We start from the raw sequence: 18189 nt of genomic DNA, 5'->3' as shown, positions 1-18189 counted from the left end.
CTTAAGTGGCTGTGCTCTTAGCCGCTCTGTCTCCTAATAATGCTTCATCTCACCATGAGTAGTAACAGGATAATGCATAACACTGAGTGTATAAGAAGCTCTTCATAAAGCACTCCCCGTCAGGCCCTCAGATTACTCACTCCTGAACGTGTCTGAGGCCCACAGACGCCGTCTGAAGACCTCACGCCTTGTGGTGTTTAGCATGTGGCCACAGACATGCCTAGCTCACTCCAAACATGACACAAACAAGCAGCCGGGCCTTTTTGTTCTCCTGCATGCAGCCCGTTGATGATTGTGTGAATCCTTCTGACCTCTGACCTATTTTTACTCCGGGGCTGAGTAAAGGGCAGCTGGACGCAGTGTTCCCACTGAACGCAAAGGTCTATTTAGGTCAGCAAATGGCCCTCAGTGTCACTCCAAAACCACAAACAGATCGAGATCGCACGAAATGTTGCTCTGTGTGTGTGTCTATGTGTGTGTGTGTGTGTGTGTGTGTGTGTGCGTGTGTGTGTGTGTAGTTTTAAGAGTACAACTAACTAATTGCAGGGTTGATGCATTTCACAGGATGTCCTCACACTGGGGAAAAAATCCATCTGTTGTCAATGCTTCTTCATGCGTCATGCATGTTCAGCCATTCATAATGATCATGTAATTATTCCATCTTGACACGCGAGGCAGGATGATCATGCTCGTGATATAATTTAGTTACGGGATACACATTTAAGGCCTTTTTTTTAACTCTTTGAATCTAAAAGTCATCAACCATGGAAGTGTTTTAATCTATAAATTATCTTTGGGACCTAAAAGACATTTTGCATACATTTGGTTAAAACTATATTATATTTTTGGCCACTAGGGGGCAGAACAAACCTGAAACAAATCTGTATCATGAGTGGTTAAACTCAAAATTGCAACCATCAAGGTCCGTTTTAAAGCAGACCTTGAAGAATACTCAAAAACTTAGAGATAAATTACTTTTATATGCTGTTAATACACCTCAGATATTTGTTATGTCTTATTTGGGTCACTGATTGACTGAACTCTATAGATTGATCATTAAGGAAGCAACATATGAATTATTAGTAGAGCAATTCATCAATAAAGTTAACACCACCAAAATAAATGACATCAAGCAAAAATAAGACATGGAATTATAAAATATATTGAAATACACATTAATTAAAGACATAGAGATAAGACCGTAATTATAAAACAAAAAATATATAATGCTTTTATGATTCGGGTGGCCCAGCTGGGGCTCTAACTTTTGCAGGGGGGCCCATGAAGTATGTGCTTTACTACTAAAATTAAAGAATCACACAGACATTATACTCCTGCAACTATGAGTCAATAATAACTTTTAACTTTTTTTTCAGCATCAAAACATTGGCAATAAACATTTTTTGTCATTGTGCAGGAATTAAATGTGTGCAGTTTGTTTCTACAATTTAAGCACCAATAAAACAACATACAAAATAACTTATTTTAGGCTACTGTTGCAGCACAGTCAAAGAAGTTGTTTTTTTAAATTTAAGTTCTGCCTATGACAAGACGACGAGCCAATCACAGCTTAGAACTTTGTGTTGTGGCCAATCAGAGTTCAGGGGGGGCTCATGCCACCCCTGCCCACCTTTCTGATCACATCTCTGGTTCCAGGAGGTAAATAGGGTGACGGTGATGGAGTGTAAAGGTACTAATTTTTATTATTGGATGATTAAGAGTCAGTTTAATTCCAGTCTCACAGTTTGGAGGGAGATTTTGGCCTTACTTAATGCCTCATTCATGTGTTGGAGCTTCAGTCACTTATTTTACAATTGAACAAAAACATGATTTGTGCAATCACACCAAGATTCAAGCATCTAAAGTTGAAGGATTCACACATTTTTCGTTGAATAATTTTAATATTTTAACCTTTTTCCCAAATGGAGTCTAGTTGAAGAATAACGGACTGGATCTGCAGTGGTGATTTACAGCGAACCACTTCGTTCAAAATCAGCATCAAAAGTCCAAGTCTGATATTAAAATCAGATGTGGTCTGATCCAGTTCACATAAAGGACTCACTGAAGCTTAAAGTTCACCCAGAGTACACCTCGGTGTCCCTGCAGCTTCACGCTCACCAGATTCTGTTGATTGTCATCCCCACAGATTAATAACCAACCCATTGATCATCTTCCAGTATCACAAGAGAGCAAACTGATGCCTCTCTTTATTTTCCTCAGAGCAGGAAGCTGCAGCGGGTTCGTGCAGTTTGACACAGATTCGGAGGGCAGCCGTGCCTCTGGGGGCGTTAGCATCGATGCGTCCATGCTTCAGCTAACATCGCAGAGTTCAGGGGACCAAACTCTTCCTGACCCCTGTGTGACTCCGCTCACACAGACCGGGCTTATGGTGAGATTCTGAGCATGAGACCGCCACCGCCCAGGGTCTGCTGTCAGCGTATTAAGAAGCCAGCCAAACAAGCACTCACACACACAAACACACAAACACACACATGCTTGTTTGCGTGGAAGCAGACATTTTGAGAGTCAAATATGTTCAGTATAATTTATATATTTTTAAAGAGGGAATTTATTCATTGATGATGCCCCTAAAAACAATGTTACAGCAAAATATGATACAAATACAAGAAACAACATACAAACATTTAGAAATAACAGATTACACTTTTGTCTTTTTGTTAAGCTTTATAAAATATCATCATAGATTTGGTTAAAAGTGTGTTTAATATTTTGACATGGTTCACTACTAACAATTCCAAACAAAACAAAGCACTTCGTAATGATGTGTTTTCAAAGGCATAATTTATATAATAGTATTATTATAATTATTATTATAAAACGATACAAAGATGTTATACAATACTTTATTTGTATCAATATTGTAACAAACAACCAAACATATTAAAATAATACAGTCATGAAATGGAAAATTAATCAATTTTAACTGAGAAAAAAAAGCAGCATTTATTTTTGTTGTTTTTATTTGTTGATTTTAATCATGTTTGGTTGTTTTTATTACTGTATGAAAAAAATGTTTACAAAAATAAGATAATTTTGTATCTTATTGTATTGAAATAAGCAAGCCAGCTTTATGTTACATAAAATATCATAACATACTTCAAATATGATCTAATACTTGTTAAATGTTTCACATATTTGTTGATTATGTTGGTTTTTTATTTTTAATATTCTGAGGAAAATAAATTGAACAAAAGGAAATATTACAGAAAAAAATGACAATGATAAATTATACAATTAACTATTTGCATAATCACACATAAAAACAAACATGTAAGATAATTTAACACCCACTCAGCAAATATCAAAACTTTCATAACAACCATTTTTTTCATCACAATTCAAATAGATAAAAAAATTTCATTTTAATGTTTTATTCAATCTTTTTAATCAGTTTAAATTTAGTCTGGTATTTGCGCTATAACTGACGTGGTAATGTCAAGTTGAATAATATCAGTCAGTCTCTTTTTGTATTTCACTGAATCATAATCCAAGTTATCTCAAAGACACGAAACATAAAAAATGACTCTTTTTTGTAATTGCTTTGTCCATTACAAAATCATACCAAAGAATTCATTACAATAACAGTGAAGGATGCAGCACATATGATATAAGGTTAAACATGTACAGAAAAATTAAGATTACACACATTTGTTCCATAACAGCTGATTTATTTCTCTCATTTCATCGCCTGTCTCTTTTAACCTGCAGATTATTGCAGCTTCATTTGTTTTATTTTAATTCAAATGCTTTGAAATTAAATCTTTACACGTCCACGTCTACTTTGAGACTTGAAGGTGAAAACGTGAGTTCTGCATATTGCAAAAAATATTGCTAATACACACTTTCCCTGTACCTCACAGTGATAAATAAATAAAATATAAAAAAAAAAATCTTCCCTTTTAAAAAGAGCACATATATTTTCAAGGAAATATTTTACATGTATTTCTTTTTTTTTAGACGCATTTCTTATTTTTTCGTCTAAATCTTTTCTGTTTGGAGCTTTTATTTTACTCCAAAGCCAAATATCAACCTCAAACATCTTTCAAATGACACAAACACTGAATACCGTATGTAAGAAAATATCTCCCTGACACTCCACCAGTGAAAAATGTAATATACTTCAATTAAAGTCGAAATAAAATGTTATTATGTGCACATTTTTTATTAAAAGTCTGCAGTTTTTTTTCTTTGCAAATAAACAAAAACAAAGTTCCTCCAAAAAAACTGAGAGCTAATTATTATTCTTCTAAGATTTTTCTCTTGTGCATTTTTAACTCAGAGTTGTACATATTTATAACTCACAACTTGTCCTACCACACTCTACTGTACAAATAACCTGCGTGCATATAGTGACATCAGGACACACCTGAGCCTGAGCAGTGACAGGTGAGTATTTGGAAACCCGTGAAGTCTCTCACTCCTCACCTGCGGCTCCTCCGGCACAGCCACGTGTGTCCTCGTGTACTGGTCTCACACCAGCTCGTCCCCGGTGTTGTCAGAGAAGGCTCTGTGTTGACAGCTATCGATGGTTATGTCAGCAGCTTCACAGAATCCAAGAGAAGACATCACTCGAGGGGAGACGCCAACCGAGGAGCCACTTAGGGAACACAGAAAGATGTAATCTCTGAAGTCCCACAGTGCCCATGGAGCGAGGCTGAGTACATGTTCAAGATTTAAAATAAGGGAACAAGTCAAAGCAACATTTGTACATTTGAGTTTGATAGCCTTGAATGTCACGATATGTTGCACTTTACATTTTAAAATAGCCGGAAATGTAATGAACTTAATATCCTTTACTGATTTTTTAAATATTACTAGACAGAAATCCTAACATTTTTACTTCTCAGACAAAGACTGGCCTTCAAAGTCTGGAATAAGAATAAGATAGAGGACTGTAAAAGGGTCTTAAATCTTCACAGCATGGATACATGCATGCGTTAAACCCTGCTTTTGAGGCGAGAACGAAGCATATTCATAAGGGCCAGTTGTTTAATTTGGTAAAAGCAATGATGCGTTTCAACAAATATGTAAAAGTAAGTGACAAAAAGTGAGGCAAACTGCGAATAAAGAGCCTGTGGATGCTGCGCAATACAACAAATAGCAAGAGAGCGACTTGAAACCAAGCTCCTGTAGTTTCTATCTGTAGAGCAGAAAGCACTGCTAATCTGGGGGCTGCATGTCTAGGACCCTTGTTTTTTTGAAACAGTTATATTTAGGGTCAATATTACAATAAAAACGCAGTTACACACTTAAATGTTCTCCTCGTCGAGCACTAGGTGATGTTTTCAAAACAATAAAAGGTATTAAAATGGTGTCCAACAAATGGAAGACTGACTCTGCAGCCTTATGGTGCAGTTCGTCCACTCGAGGCTGGCTCCCATAACTAAGAACACCCTGTCGGATGCATCATTGTGGTCCTTAAAGCTGATTTCTTTCTTAAAAATTGTACGGGTGATTAAATCTCACCTATCCTGTATTATTATCATGTCTAGATTAGTAGCTAGTTAACTAGAATCAATGTTTTCAATAACTCATCTTTGAGCTTTTTTTAATGCCTCTTTGGAAACCAAAGGGCAACGTTTCTGAGACTAGGACTGTATTTTTTTTAATACCGTTTATGCTCTTAACTACAATTAAAGAACACTACTGTCTACTACTACTGACACAATAATGGAAATACTAAATAAACAAGCTAAAATAACACCAATCAAACAAAACTGAATGAACACCCCTCTACTGAGGTCCAACATGTGTCCAATAATGTCCAATAAGAACGATCTTTGCTTGAGTGTATATGAACATTAGACTACAACCTAGCCCAGCCCAGACAGCAGAGTAGAGATCTTTAGCCTTAGCATTCCTAGCTTTAACTGTAAAATGCAACATGTTTTATAATGCCAAACTTTAAGGTAAAATCAAACACAGTGGGTTCATTGATGCGTTGTTATTGGTAATATTGTACCTCAAACAACACAAGGAATTTAGGAAATGAGTTAAGAGAACAAACAGCAAAATTATAACAAAACTTCAGCTGGATTTTTCTTATTTTGGTTAAGTCAACTTTCATTTTAATAATAATTTCAGGGGCTAAAATATTGAATATAATTAGGGAATCCATTCTTATTTCAAGTAGACTGAAAGAGAGAGAATCGAAGTGAAACAGTAGAAGTATAAGTGTTAATATAAAGGCAATTGTTTAAGAGATAAAGAGAAACCCAAAGAGCATTCAGTAACCTGACTGCCGAGGGAATTTATATTTTTAACAGTTGTTAGTTTTACGAGAAGATAAAACATCATAAAGAAGAATCTAAGCAGCTTTCAGGGGGATCTGTAGGTAATGAAGGAACTATTAGTTTCACACTGATCATCTAAGAACTGATCGGAGAATGAGCAGATTACTTACTTATGCAGATCTTGTTTCTGACTGAATGAATGATCCATGTCTCAACAGGTAACTGATAATAACGTGACCATTAAAACCATAACAATGCCCCTTTCCCAGTTTTTTAACATTAGCTTGTCATGCCAACATTTGCAGCTTTCCGTAGAGCACTTCACTCCTTAAACTCTAGCCCTCGTATATGTCCTTTTGCAGATTCTTTCACCACTAAGTCTCCCCTTTTTAAAAGCCATGTTTTTTATTAGAAACCTTTTGACATGTTGAGAGATCCAGAGTTTGACAGGCCTGCTGTGCTGCTCTGTTGGTGATATTGGACAATTGTTATGCAGGGTTTATTAGACGGTCAGTGATGTTTACGTTTTGTTAGTTCCAGGGCACAGATGCTGGTATTGTGCCGGAGCGACGAAACGCGACCGAGGATATTAGTAATTGTGAATTAAATCCAGTTTACACAATACAGCTGCAGTGTGTGCTGGCTTTAGAGGGAGGATCAAGTTGAGCAATCAGGCCTTTAGAGTACAGAACAGAAACAATTATCAGCACAAGAAACATGAGATGTAGATCTAAAGATGCACTGTTTTTAAAGTATTTTTCTACGTATGGTGTGTATACTGTGGTTACTTTTCTCTTAATGCTGCTTTTCAGTATTAGTTCTGTATTTAATGTTAGATGTGAGGGGTAAAGTTAAGGTACACTACTATCAGTCTGTTGGAGAGTTATGGACAGAGCTGGTTTTGATTTGTATTCTTTGGAATAAAGGGCGCACAACTTTTTCTCTTATTTCGTACGTACGAAAAAAAACTGGTGATCCACTTTTAGTCAGATTCCCACTTTCAAGTTATTATTTTGACCTTTTTTTCAGAAGACTAGAAAATGGACTGAGTAGGAAAATGAAAAGGGAGTGGAAAGTAACAGTAGCAGCAAATGGTCACGAATTGTAAACAAACCCAGCTCTTCTACATGAATGTTGACGGCTAAACCAAACCGGTGCTCCCGTTTCACAGAGCATACTCCTTCAAGATTATGTTATTTGGGGATGAGGAAAAGTTTTTTGCCAAGCGGGTAAAAAAAACCATATTTCTCTTTAACATTTTTTCTGATTTACTTTATGTTTTCGTCTGTAAAAAGTGGAGTCAAATAGTTCTCTGTAAAAATAAATTCTGCCTCTTCTTCAAGGATTTTTGTTGCACTCACAACCTTTCTTTTTCTATTTTCTTGCAAAATATTTTCATTTAATTGTGTAGATAGAAAAAGCAGCTGTAATAAAAAGCCGAGTTCATGTTTATAACTGATTAAAGTGAATTTTTGTCTATTTTTCAGCATCATATTTGAGTCAATTATATCAAAATACAAAAAGTTATGTTTTGCAACTGTTAGTACTTTAAATTGCTTCCCAGATTAAAATCTTAACTTGGATCAAAGTTCGCACCTCTGTTTTCAATGTTTTATTCTAATTAAAATAAAGAACAGGTCTGCACTCTTCACCTTCAATCACTCATTACTCTAAGTTTTCTATCAACATCTTAAGGCAAAAAACCTTGGATACATGATGTCTTGTTGCACATTATTATGAATAGACTCTCAAAAATTCAATAATACAGGAGTCAGACATGTTTCTGGATGTGTGTGCGTGTGTTTTTTTTTAAATAAGCAAGAGTTGATGCTGCAGGGTTTTTTTTTTTGGGAAATTTTTGGGGTAAAAAAAAGAAAAGTAACCACAGATTTTCCACGAGAGCTGTTTCTGAGACTATTGTTGACCTCTTGTCTGGATTTCTAACTTATTTTTGGCGGTTTATCATAAAGTGTGAAAAAGCAACTTCTCTGCAGACATTGACTTTAATAATTTGGATTTAAAGCTCTTGGCTGTTATTTGACACCGACCACAGCTCGTGAGAAGCCTTAGTTATCTTTAAATATTTAGGGAATGAGGGAGAATTTTTCAGAGGATGCTGAAGCTTCTGCAAAATTAATGTTGAGAAAGCTGCATGTTGGAGGCTGAAGGCAGAAAACTACTTGAACTTTACCCAGAAATCGTTTACTCTCTCACCCGTAAACTGTAATTGGCAAATGGGTGAAAATGTCACACGAGGTACGTGAGAGGGGAAATCTCTAACACTGTTGAGTCCAGTATTTACACTTGTGTTTCTGTACAGAAAATACAAATATAATGGAGTTAAAAGTGCTTGTTATAGCTAAAATGCACTAAAATAACCTGTTTCATTGACTACAAGTTATATGAGCTGTTATCTAAGTGTCTGTTGAGGTAACTCACACTTGTCGGACACGGCCGAGACATTCACATATTTTATTAAATGACTGAATATACAGGTTCTGTTTGATAGCAATCCAAAGTGACAAGATTTTGCCGACTTTGGGGTTCTGCTTCACATGGAGTAACTACACATAAAAGCGAACAAAGGGACTCCTATCTTTTTTATAAGTAACTAAAGCATAGTAAAAATGTATTTCTTGTGTTTTTGCTCTAAAAAACTTAATCAAAGCAGCAATATTAAAAATCTGCCATGACTCTTTTAAGTGTCCGAATAATTATAGTTAAAGTCAGTGTAAAAGATGCCTATTTTTGTTTCAAAACTTCCGTACCGCTAGCTAGCCGGAGTGTAAAAATCAGATGGTAATTCACGGAGCAACACAGCTGCACAGAAACTGCACGTTGCTGAACCAAAGGAAAGCCTTCATCTTCACATCTGTGCAACTTGTACTCCAGATTCAACGCTAAGTGCAGCTCATTCTTCCGAGTCTAACTTTGTCCGTATGCAGTTTGATGATCTGTAGCATTCATTTAAGTGGGGAACAAATGTGTCCAAACAAGAGGCATCATCTTGACTGTCGTGTCGTTGCTGATGGGGCTTCACGAAAACTACTTGGTAAAATTTTTGCTCAAAACTTTAATGATAAAATTAGGAACACTTCTCTGTTATAATATAAGTAGTGACAGGCAGATTCATATTTATGAATAACCTCAGCAAACACAGTGACATCTGGTGGCTTTTAAAACATGACTGTCTCAAGCACCACTACGCCCTGATACTCAGCTTTGGTCTAGTTTGTAAGAAGACCTTATTCAAGGCTAGTCATAATAGTGCGTATAAAAGTGTGTGGTGTCAATACGACTGTTTCACTGCTCCCAACCAAGTGTGTGTTCAGAGAATTGTAATGGTAAAAAACTTGTCTTGAACTGTCTTTATGTGTGTGCTCTCCTGCGGGTTTTAATTCAATTGGTCAAGATTTTAAGGTCCAGTGCATTACCAGCGTTAGCAAACTTGTTTCTGGCAAGTGTGGTCAGCTAATGAAACTGTATGGCCAGATAACAAACAGTGTGGCCAGCTCACGAAACTAGGCCAGCTGATAAAATTGTGTGGCAAGCTAACAAAACTGTGAGGCAAGCTAACAAAACGGTGAGGCCAGCTAACGAAACTGTTGGGCCAGGTAACAAAACTGTGACCAGCTAAAAAAACGGTGTGACCAGCTAACGAAATGGTGGGGCCAGCTAACGAATGAGGCAGAGGTAAGAAATACTGGTTCATATTTGTTTTTACCCCTGAATAAGAACATTCTAAGGAAAAGTTGCTCTTTTTTCCTTGCCACGCAAGTATGAGAACAGAATGTATGTGCATGATTACCATAAGAAGGGCTTATTCCACTTATACAGCTACATTAAACTCAAAGAGTAATTGAAAGAGTACATAAATGACAGATATTGAAATCGCTTCGAATAAGGACTGTAGACCTGTATCCAGTAGAAAGACGTAGTTTTTAAAGGTAGTGGTTGTACACAATCATCCCTCGAGCAGCCTTGGAGTAAAGTTGGTGAGAAGCATTAACTGCTCATTGGTCTGCCCTTTTGCCTTTGTCTCCCTCCTTCTTTCTAGATCACTGTCTTTATCCGCGCCGGCATCCTGAGTGGAGCGCGCTCTCATGTTCCAGATATTAAATTACTCATGAAATATTTGCTTGGCCTCCAGGGTCTGATGCAGCCTGCTCACAAACCTCCACTTAGCCTCTGAATGGTCTCTGAGTGCAGGCTTGTGTCACCTCTCGTAGGAAGGTCAATTTTTCCAATTTAGAGGGAGGGCATTACAGGACGAATCAGAGCGTATTAGCTTTACATTTCTGCTCTTCCTGTCATCTCTTCCTCCTCGTCTCGGTGTAGCTCTTCTTCCTTGTGCTCAAACTGTCCTAAAACAAGCGGCCTGAGAGGTTGAACATTGCATGATTCAGTAACAGGAAAAGCCCTGATTGCTCACGCTGTGTGCACTTGACTGTACCAGAAAGTTCCATCATGCTCGGTGAACCTTGAAGACATTTTAAAGACACAGTGGCGGAGTTCAGGAGGACAACACGGGCATCAGTGACCATCTGGGCTGACGTGTCGTGTCCCGAACCTGATGTCTGCTGGATAAAAAGACGAACAGTCCCATTACTGTTTCTATATTTCATAACATTTGAATATAATTTAGAATACATGTGGAACCCACACGTACCAACTAAATAAACCACTACACCATAAAAGCTAGAATTTTGAGACTAGATATTTTCTGTCTTATGAAATAAATGTTATCAGTTCATTTAATTTTAAAAAGCAGGGTAATGTAGTCTTGATAGCAGGACATTTGTGCTATTTTATTATGTTCTACATGTACTTTTTCAAACCCTAAATATATTTTTTGCATTTATAGTAAATAGCCAAAATTTAACATTTACACAAAAAATAATTTGCATGATGTGAAATGAGTCATTCAAAAAGACAAAAATAAATGCTGATAATCTGGTGGTGTTTAAACAGCTTTAGACGTTAGTTCACAACTCTAAGACGAAAACATATATCCACAGGAGCGTGCCCATGTTCCCACATTCTGCTGATGATGGAAATCCAATTACTCATTTATTCATTAATTTACTAAAAAGTGCTTCCAAGAATGTTGTGGGAGGATAGGGCTCAAATTGAAGGGAAATTTAGGAACACAAGACCTAATTTTGAAGATGTCCCAGTAATGTGGGACCATTGGGCTGTGGGAACATAGGGATGACCCCATATTTACAACATTTAAATATTAAATAATAAATAATAAATTCACGTTTTTAAATTTTTTTTTTCATGATATTCTTATTTTCAGAGGATCATTTGAAACAAATTTGAGACATTATAAATCACAGATCTTTGGTTTGGGAAACCAGAAACACGTTATGACGAGTAGAGTTGATATTTGTTAGACAGATTATTATTTTGTGTTCGCTATTCTTGTTAAATATTTTAGTGTACTGTTTTAATGATAAGATACAGTTATGTAGGATATCATATTAAACTCAGTGTGCTCTATTTTTCAGCCTGATACAAATGACAAGTGTGGAGTAATGTTCATGGACTTAGGGAGGATGGGCTGGATGTTTCTACATGAGTTTTATCGTGTGCATGCAGAGAGAGCAGAGACGCTTGTGCTCTTCAGGGACAGACAGATTCCACACGTGCACTGTAAAAAATTGCAGGTTCTACTCCTACTGGTGCTGGATACACACATGAAAAACCAATCACTATGCATGCACTAACAATTAAAATACTTTGCCTTCAAGATAGACAACAAAAAAACATGTGAGGTAATGTTTCTTCCAGGTTGAATATATTGAATAGTTTTATTAACACCTGAAAGTACTCTTCCTTAAATACTTCAAGATGTGTGAAATTATCTTTAGGTTCATGGTCTTACATTCTAAAGGCTTCTTTTCTTTCAATATGATCTCACGAACATCATCAACTCTAAATGCAACCTGGAGTTAAACTCCAACAAAGTGTCACGTCCACATTTCTTCCAACAATTGTGTCACATCTGCCCCAAATTCACCTCTTATTCCCCCCCCCCGGAAGCACATCAGAAGCAGATAAATAAACGAGAAGCAGATGTAAAGATTCCTCCGAATCAGACCTCAAGCGTTCCCATATGGCCACCAGTGTAGCCGCGCCGTCGCTTATAGATCCCAGCAGAAAGGTGAGAACCCAGTCACCCGTGATTATTACCAGCTCACTCATGAAATCAGCGACCACAGGGCAGCGACAGAGCGGCGAGAGACAGCCAGAGATCAGGAGCCGCTGCGTGTCCGATTCAGGCTTTCTCAGCCTTTGCATCCGACAGATACGAGGACGAAAATCCTCTTATTTAGAATAGAAATACAAACGTGGCCTCCAAGAGCAGCTCACCCACCAACACTACTCTATATTCATTCACATTAAATATTTAAAACCTCTGAGCAGCTCTTCCAGACACTACTTCTCCTTCTTCCCTCAGCATTGTGTTTATTATACCCAGATTAAATTCAGGGTTTTTAGAGTGTGCAGAAATCTTTATTGAAGTTGAATTTGTCTTTAAAAATTACATGAAAGAGGAAAAAAACTTTCTCAGTGCAGAAAATTAACATTCCTCCACATACACACCGAGGTTTTATTAATGCATAACTGAGTGTTAAGAATTTAGATGATCCCGACATGAAGCTGACTTGACCTAAAATAGGATTTAACAGCTCTCTGAACCTGAAGAAAGTGGGAGTTTTTATTACGCTGCCACATTTCTCTCTCTCTCTCTCTCTCTGTGTGTGTGTGTGTGTGTGTGTGTGTGTGTGTGTGTGTGTGTGTGTGTGACCCTTTCCATACAGGCACATAAACCTATAAGGCCCCTCCGAGGTTGGTCGGCTGTCCACGCTGTCTGGATTCGTCAGAAACATGAAGTTTAAATAATTTAAATCATATCTGTGTTTCTGCGGCAGCTCCTGGATTTCACATCCTCACAGAGCTTCTCACCCTGACGACTCTGCGGGAGGTTAAAATCACGAAATCACATCTGATTACAGAAACTTTGGTAATAAAACTTCACTTTTCATTCAGGTGAGGGTCATTTGAAACATATTGGAAACATATTCTTCATTCAAAGGTCATAAAATGTGATTTTTTTGACATGGCAACATTTAAAATCGTGTCCATTCCACTGTTATCTTACAACTTTTCAACTATTTCAACTTTGCAATAATAATTATAATTTCCACCTGCAGAGGACTTAAGATCTCTGCTCCAAAATGATTAATTTCTTCTTTAATTTTAAGTAAAGTAGGATTTTTTTTTCTGCACATTTCTATCATCTGGGATTTTCATTGACACTAGTTTCACGCAGACCTGACTCTTCGAAACTTCCCATTACTCGTACTTCTGATGTTAGACTTAGACTGGTTTCTAATGTACACCAAATACCAGTAAGATCAAGTAGCATTACCTCCCTACAACAACATTTACATCCACGAGTACATTTCATGCCGCTTGGCCGGAACATTTAATTGTTTTTATATGAATGCAAATCTTTGAAAATCTTAATTTAATGCAATTAAAATATTTTATAGTCATATTTGTTGCTTCTTATATTTAATTCTGCAGATGCAAATAAAATTAGTAAAAAAAAATAAATAGAGAGATTTTTCTGACATACACTACCAGTCAAACGTTTGGAAACACCTTCTCATTCAAGGGTTTGTATTTATTTTAATTATTTTAAAAACTGTAGATTAATACCAAAGACATCAAAACTATGAAAGAACATATATGGAATCATTTAATTAACAAAAAAGTGTTAAACCAGAATATGTTTTATATTTTAGATTCTGTAAAGTAGCCCCCTTCTTCCTTCATGACAGCTTTGCACACTCTTGGTATTCTCTCAGTCTGCTTCATGAAGTGGTCTCCTGGAATGGTTTCTAATTAACATGAGCCTTGTCAAGAGTTCATTTGTAGAATGACTTGCCTTCTTAATGTGTTTGAGACCATCAGTTATGTGTTGTTCAGAGGTAGGGTTAGTACACAATGGATAGCCCTATTTGACTACTGTTGTAATCTATATTAAGGCAAAACCAAATTATTTCATAGTTTTGATGTCTTCAGTAATCTACGATGTTGAAAATAATTAAAATTTGAATGAACATTGAATGGGAAGGTGTGTCCAAACTTTTGACTGGTAGTGTAGCCCAAACAAGCAGCATTACCTCTATACAACATTCACATCAACGAGTACATTTCATGCAGCATGGACACATTTTGATTATTTTCATATGCATATAAATCTTTGAAATTCTTAATTTAATGCAATCAAAATATTTTAAAGTAATTTGTTGCTTCTTATATTCAATTCTTCAGATGCAAATGGATAAAAAAAAATATATGCTACTTTTTTTCTCTAGGCTGCATAAACATTACACAGAAGTGACAGCGTGGACAAATAGCTGTAATATTTGGTCGAAACTATGACAAAATTAACCGTGCAATACACTGTGCAATCCCTGCCACTTTAACATTCTTGTATAGATCTCCTTCAATCCCAGCACTTTTGTACATAGCTAACTCTAACTGTATATACTTTATTATTATTTTATTTGATCTTTATTTTATTCTACTTTTATTTGAGCTTCATTTTATTCTATTTTTATTTGATCTTTATTTTATTTTATTCAAAAAAAAGCAGCATTTGTGTAAAGTAGGAAACAAAAAAATGCTTCAAATAGTTTATTAAAATGTAATGTTTTTTATTTGAGAATATTTGTGTTATAAAGAGATTTACAATTAAGTTTATAATTTTTATTTACACAAATTATCATTATTCGAATGTTTGACCTTTAGTAAATGTTGCAGTTGTTTTGTGTGACTGTCTGCTTATTTAATATACTGGGGATCTGTAAAGAACAGCCTATAACACTCACATAATAGTAGTAAGGTTATGCATTATTTAAATATAATTAAGTTTTAATTGCATTAGTAATCATGTGATAAAGCTCAAACATTAAGAGTAAATAATTAAACGAGTCGTGTAACGTTTGAACTGAACATCATATCGATCCCTCCTTCAAACCTCTCTGACAGCAGCTTAAAGCTCATCCTGGTGTCATACTCTGCTCATCTACTATTGCTGGCTGCCGATAGACAAAGCATACATTTGTTGACATATATATTTAATGGGTCACTTCATCATCTTTCCATAAACACGTCCATTACATACCGAGTGTCTGCGCGGGGATAAGCTGCAGTGTAAACCAGCCCTGCACTATAATTTATGACCCACAAGTCAAGCCAGATTAGGCCTGATTGGATCGCTGGTGCCATATGTGACCCACAATCTGTGCTCCGCTGTACCGCAGGGCGGGAGGGTCAACCATCTCCCCGGGCAAAGGTTGCCATGGGAACGACCTCTGGATGCTCGGCTCTTGCGTTGCTCTTTGCAGCCCTCACACATCTCAAGGCGGAATTATCCAGGATTTCTTTATATTCTTCTGCTCTATTTCCTCACTCTGCAGTTTCAGCTCCCTCTGTTTCCTCTCTGCACACACACACGCAGTGGCATTTAGACACTTTGCATGCAAGCTGTCGCAAACTATGCATACATTTACAAACTCTCTGAACAAGCACCCCGAATGCCTGCAAACACACACACCACTCCATGTATCCAACGACTCCACATCCAACCAGGATGTTTAGAAGCAGGGCGTTTCTGTAAACTAGAGATGGGCAATGATTTTCAAATATATATCCTCTCTCCAACTAGGTCTAACCTGAGTCTGGTCCTGCTGGAGGTTTCTGCCTGTTACAGGAAGTTTGTCCTTGCCACTGTAACTTGCTAAATGCTGCAAAGTGCTCTGCTCATGGTGGATTAAGATGAGATCAGACTGAGTACTGTCTGTGTGGGGACTGGATCTTATCCTGTCTTGATGTTGGGTCTCAGTTAATAATAGAACATAGAGGACGATCTAGACCTGCTCTGTTTGGAAAGAGTCTGAGGATAATGTTTGTTGGGATTTGGCGCTTTATACACAAAGATGCAGTTCGTCTTCTTATGTGATTTAATGTGGTTAGGAAAAAACTCAGATCCACCATCTAGCGTGAAAACTGTATTACAACCAGGGGCCAGTAAAATGATTGAAAATTGCACTTTTAAGACGAGATAATATTCATGTTAACTCTTCGATCAAGTCGGTAGTATTCTAAAATCATGACCCATGTGAATGTTCAAATATTCGCTTATTTTGTAAAGATCGTAGAGCTACTTCAAATATTTTCTCATCATAAATTTTCCGTTTTTACCAGTGCCTGGTTGTAATACGGTATTCCCACCAGACGGTGGCTATAGAGCTTCTTAAAGCTGTTTGCCCACAGAACAGAAGAAGAATGCTAACTGCATTAAATAGCAAAAGAAGAAATAGTAGCAGCAGTCACGCAATTTTCTCCATTTCTAAATCTCACACTACTACACACGTATTTCCAGAGATTGAGCATGGCTGTAAAATGTGAAACACTGATATAAAGATCGAGACAAACGCTGTCAGTGCTGCTACTAGCAACACCTCATCATGCTGCTGGTTAATGTGACTGCCGCACAAACGGGACGTTAATGGGACAAGTGTGTGTTTGTGTGATTATTCAAATAATCGTTGAATAGATGCCAATGATTATTGAACAGTATTTTGGCTTGAAATGCCCATCCTTACTGTAAACCGGCACATTAAATCATTCTCCACTTTCTTTTTAGTCCATCCCTCAAATATAACCTTTATCTTTACATGCTGCTTTAAATTCTTAAACACCAGATTTATAACATGCTATTCTCTTCTTGTTTGGGGAAGTCTACTCCGCAGAACGTCATCCGAGGATCCCGAAGCCTCCAGACTGAACTCCGGTTGGCGGTGACAAATTGTGCTCGACTGCAAATAAAGATTGTAGCTTCAAGCTACTGAGCTCTTGAAGTTTCCATGTCTGCTGAGGCTGAAACTTCATGGATGAGTTCAACATGATCTTCAGGGAAAATATTCACATCTAAATCCAAAATGTGCCTCAGAGACTTTCAAAAGACCTATTAAATAACCTATTGTGCATTAAATATGATGGTTTCTGCACAAGACTCACTGCAGGAATTACCGTTTTTGACACACATGATGTGTGTCAGTAAAAATTATTGAGATGGTTAAATAATGTGATTTATTTAATGTTGGAAAAGAAAAATAAACCTGTGCGTTTAAGCCTACCGAGATGAAAATAAAAACATACAGCACAGAGAGATCCTGTTTCATTACACTGCAGCAAACGTGAGAGAAAATATAATTGGATCCCTTGAGAAATTCAGAGTTCCTCTCGCTCCGTCCTGTCAGGGTGGAGATTAAACACAAAGGAAAAAAAATAAAGAGGTGATACCCCTCAGAGAACAGACGGAGTTAAATCAACCGTTTTATTCTCTCTGACAGAAAAGGCGTCTACAAGCAGAGTCATGAAGTCAGTACACGTCCACAGGATCTTAATTGAACCGTGCATGTGTGAAATGTCAGTACAGTAGGCTATTTTATCATGCTTAAAATCACTCCCACCACACAGACACAAATATTTGAATAAAAGCAGTATAGAGGATAATAAATGTAACTAGTTGGTTCACAGTAGGGGGCGGTAGTGGTTCTTTAGGCTGGTTGCCACCATAGACTGTAGAAAAAATGGATGGAGTATCCGTGATGCTCTGCTTTGAAGCCAATCGTTAGTGGATGCCATATTGGAAATGCTGAACTCAACCTAACTTTGTCCAAGCTAGTGTGAGGTGAAGAGGCGGGTCTTTGCCTTTTTGCTAACAGCTACAGTGTTCCCGCCTGTCAGTCAAGTCAGCCATGCACTTATTTGAGCGAAACTCGTAAGTTTAATATCTTCAAAAATAAAGAATTATAAAATAATTCACCCCCCCCGTACAGTGTGT

The sequence above is a fragment of the Notolabrus celidotus genome, chromosome 1 (assembly GCF_009762535.1).
Source record: "Notolabrus celidotus isolate fNotCel1 chromosome 1, fNotCel1.pri, whole genome shotgun sequence".
Taxonomy (NCBI): domain Eukaryota; kingdom Metazoa; phylum Chordata; class Actinopteri; order Labriformes; family Labridae; genus Notolabrus; species Notolabrus celidotus.
This window is presented reverse-complemented; position numbering follows the sequence as displayed.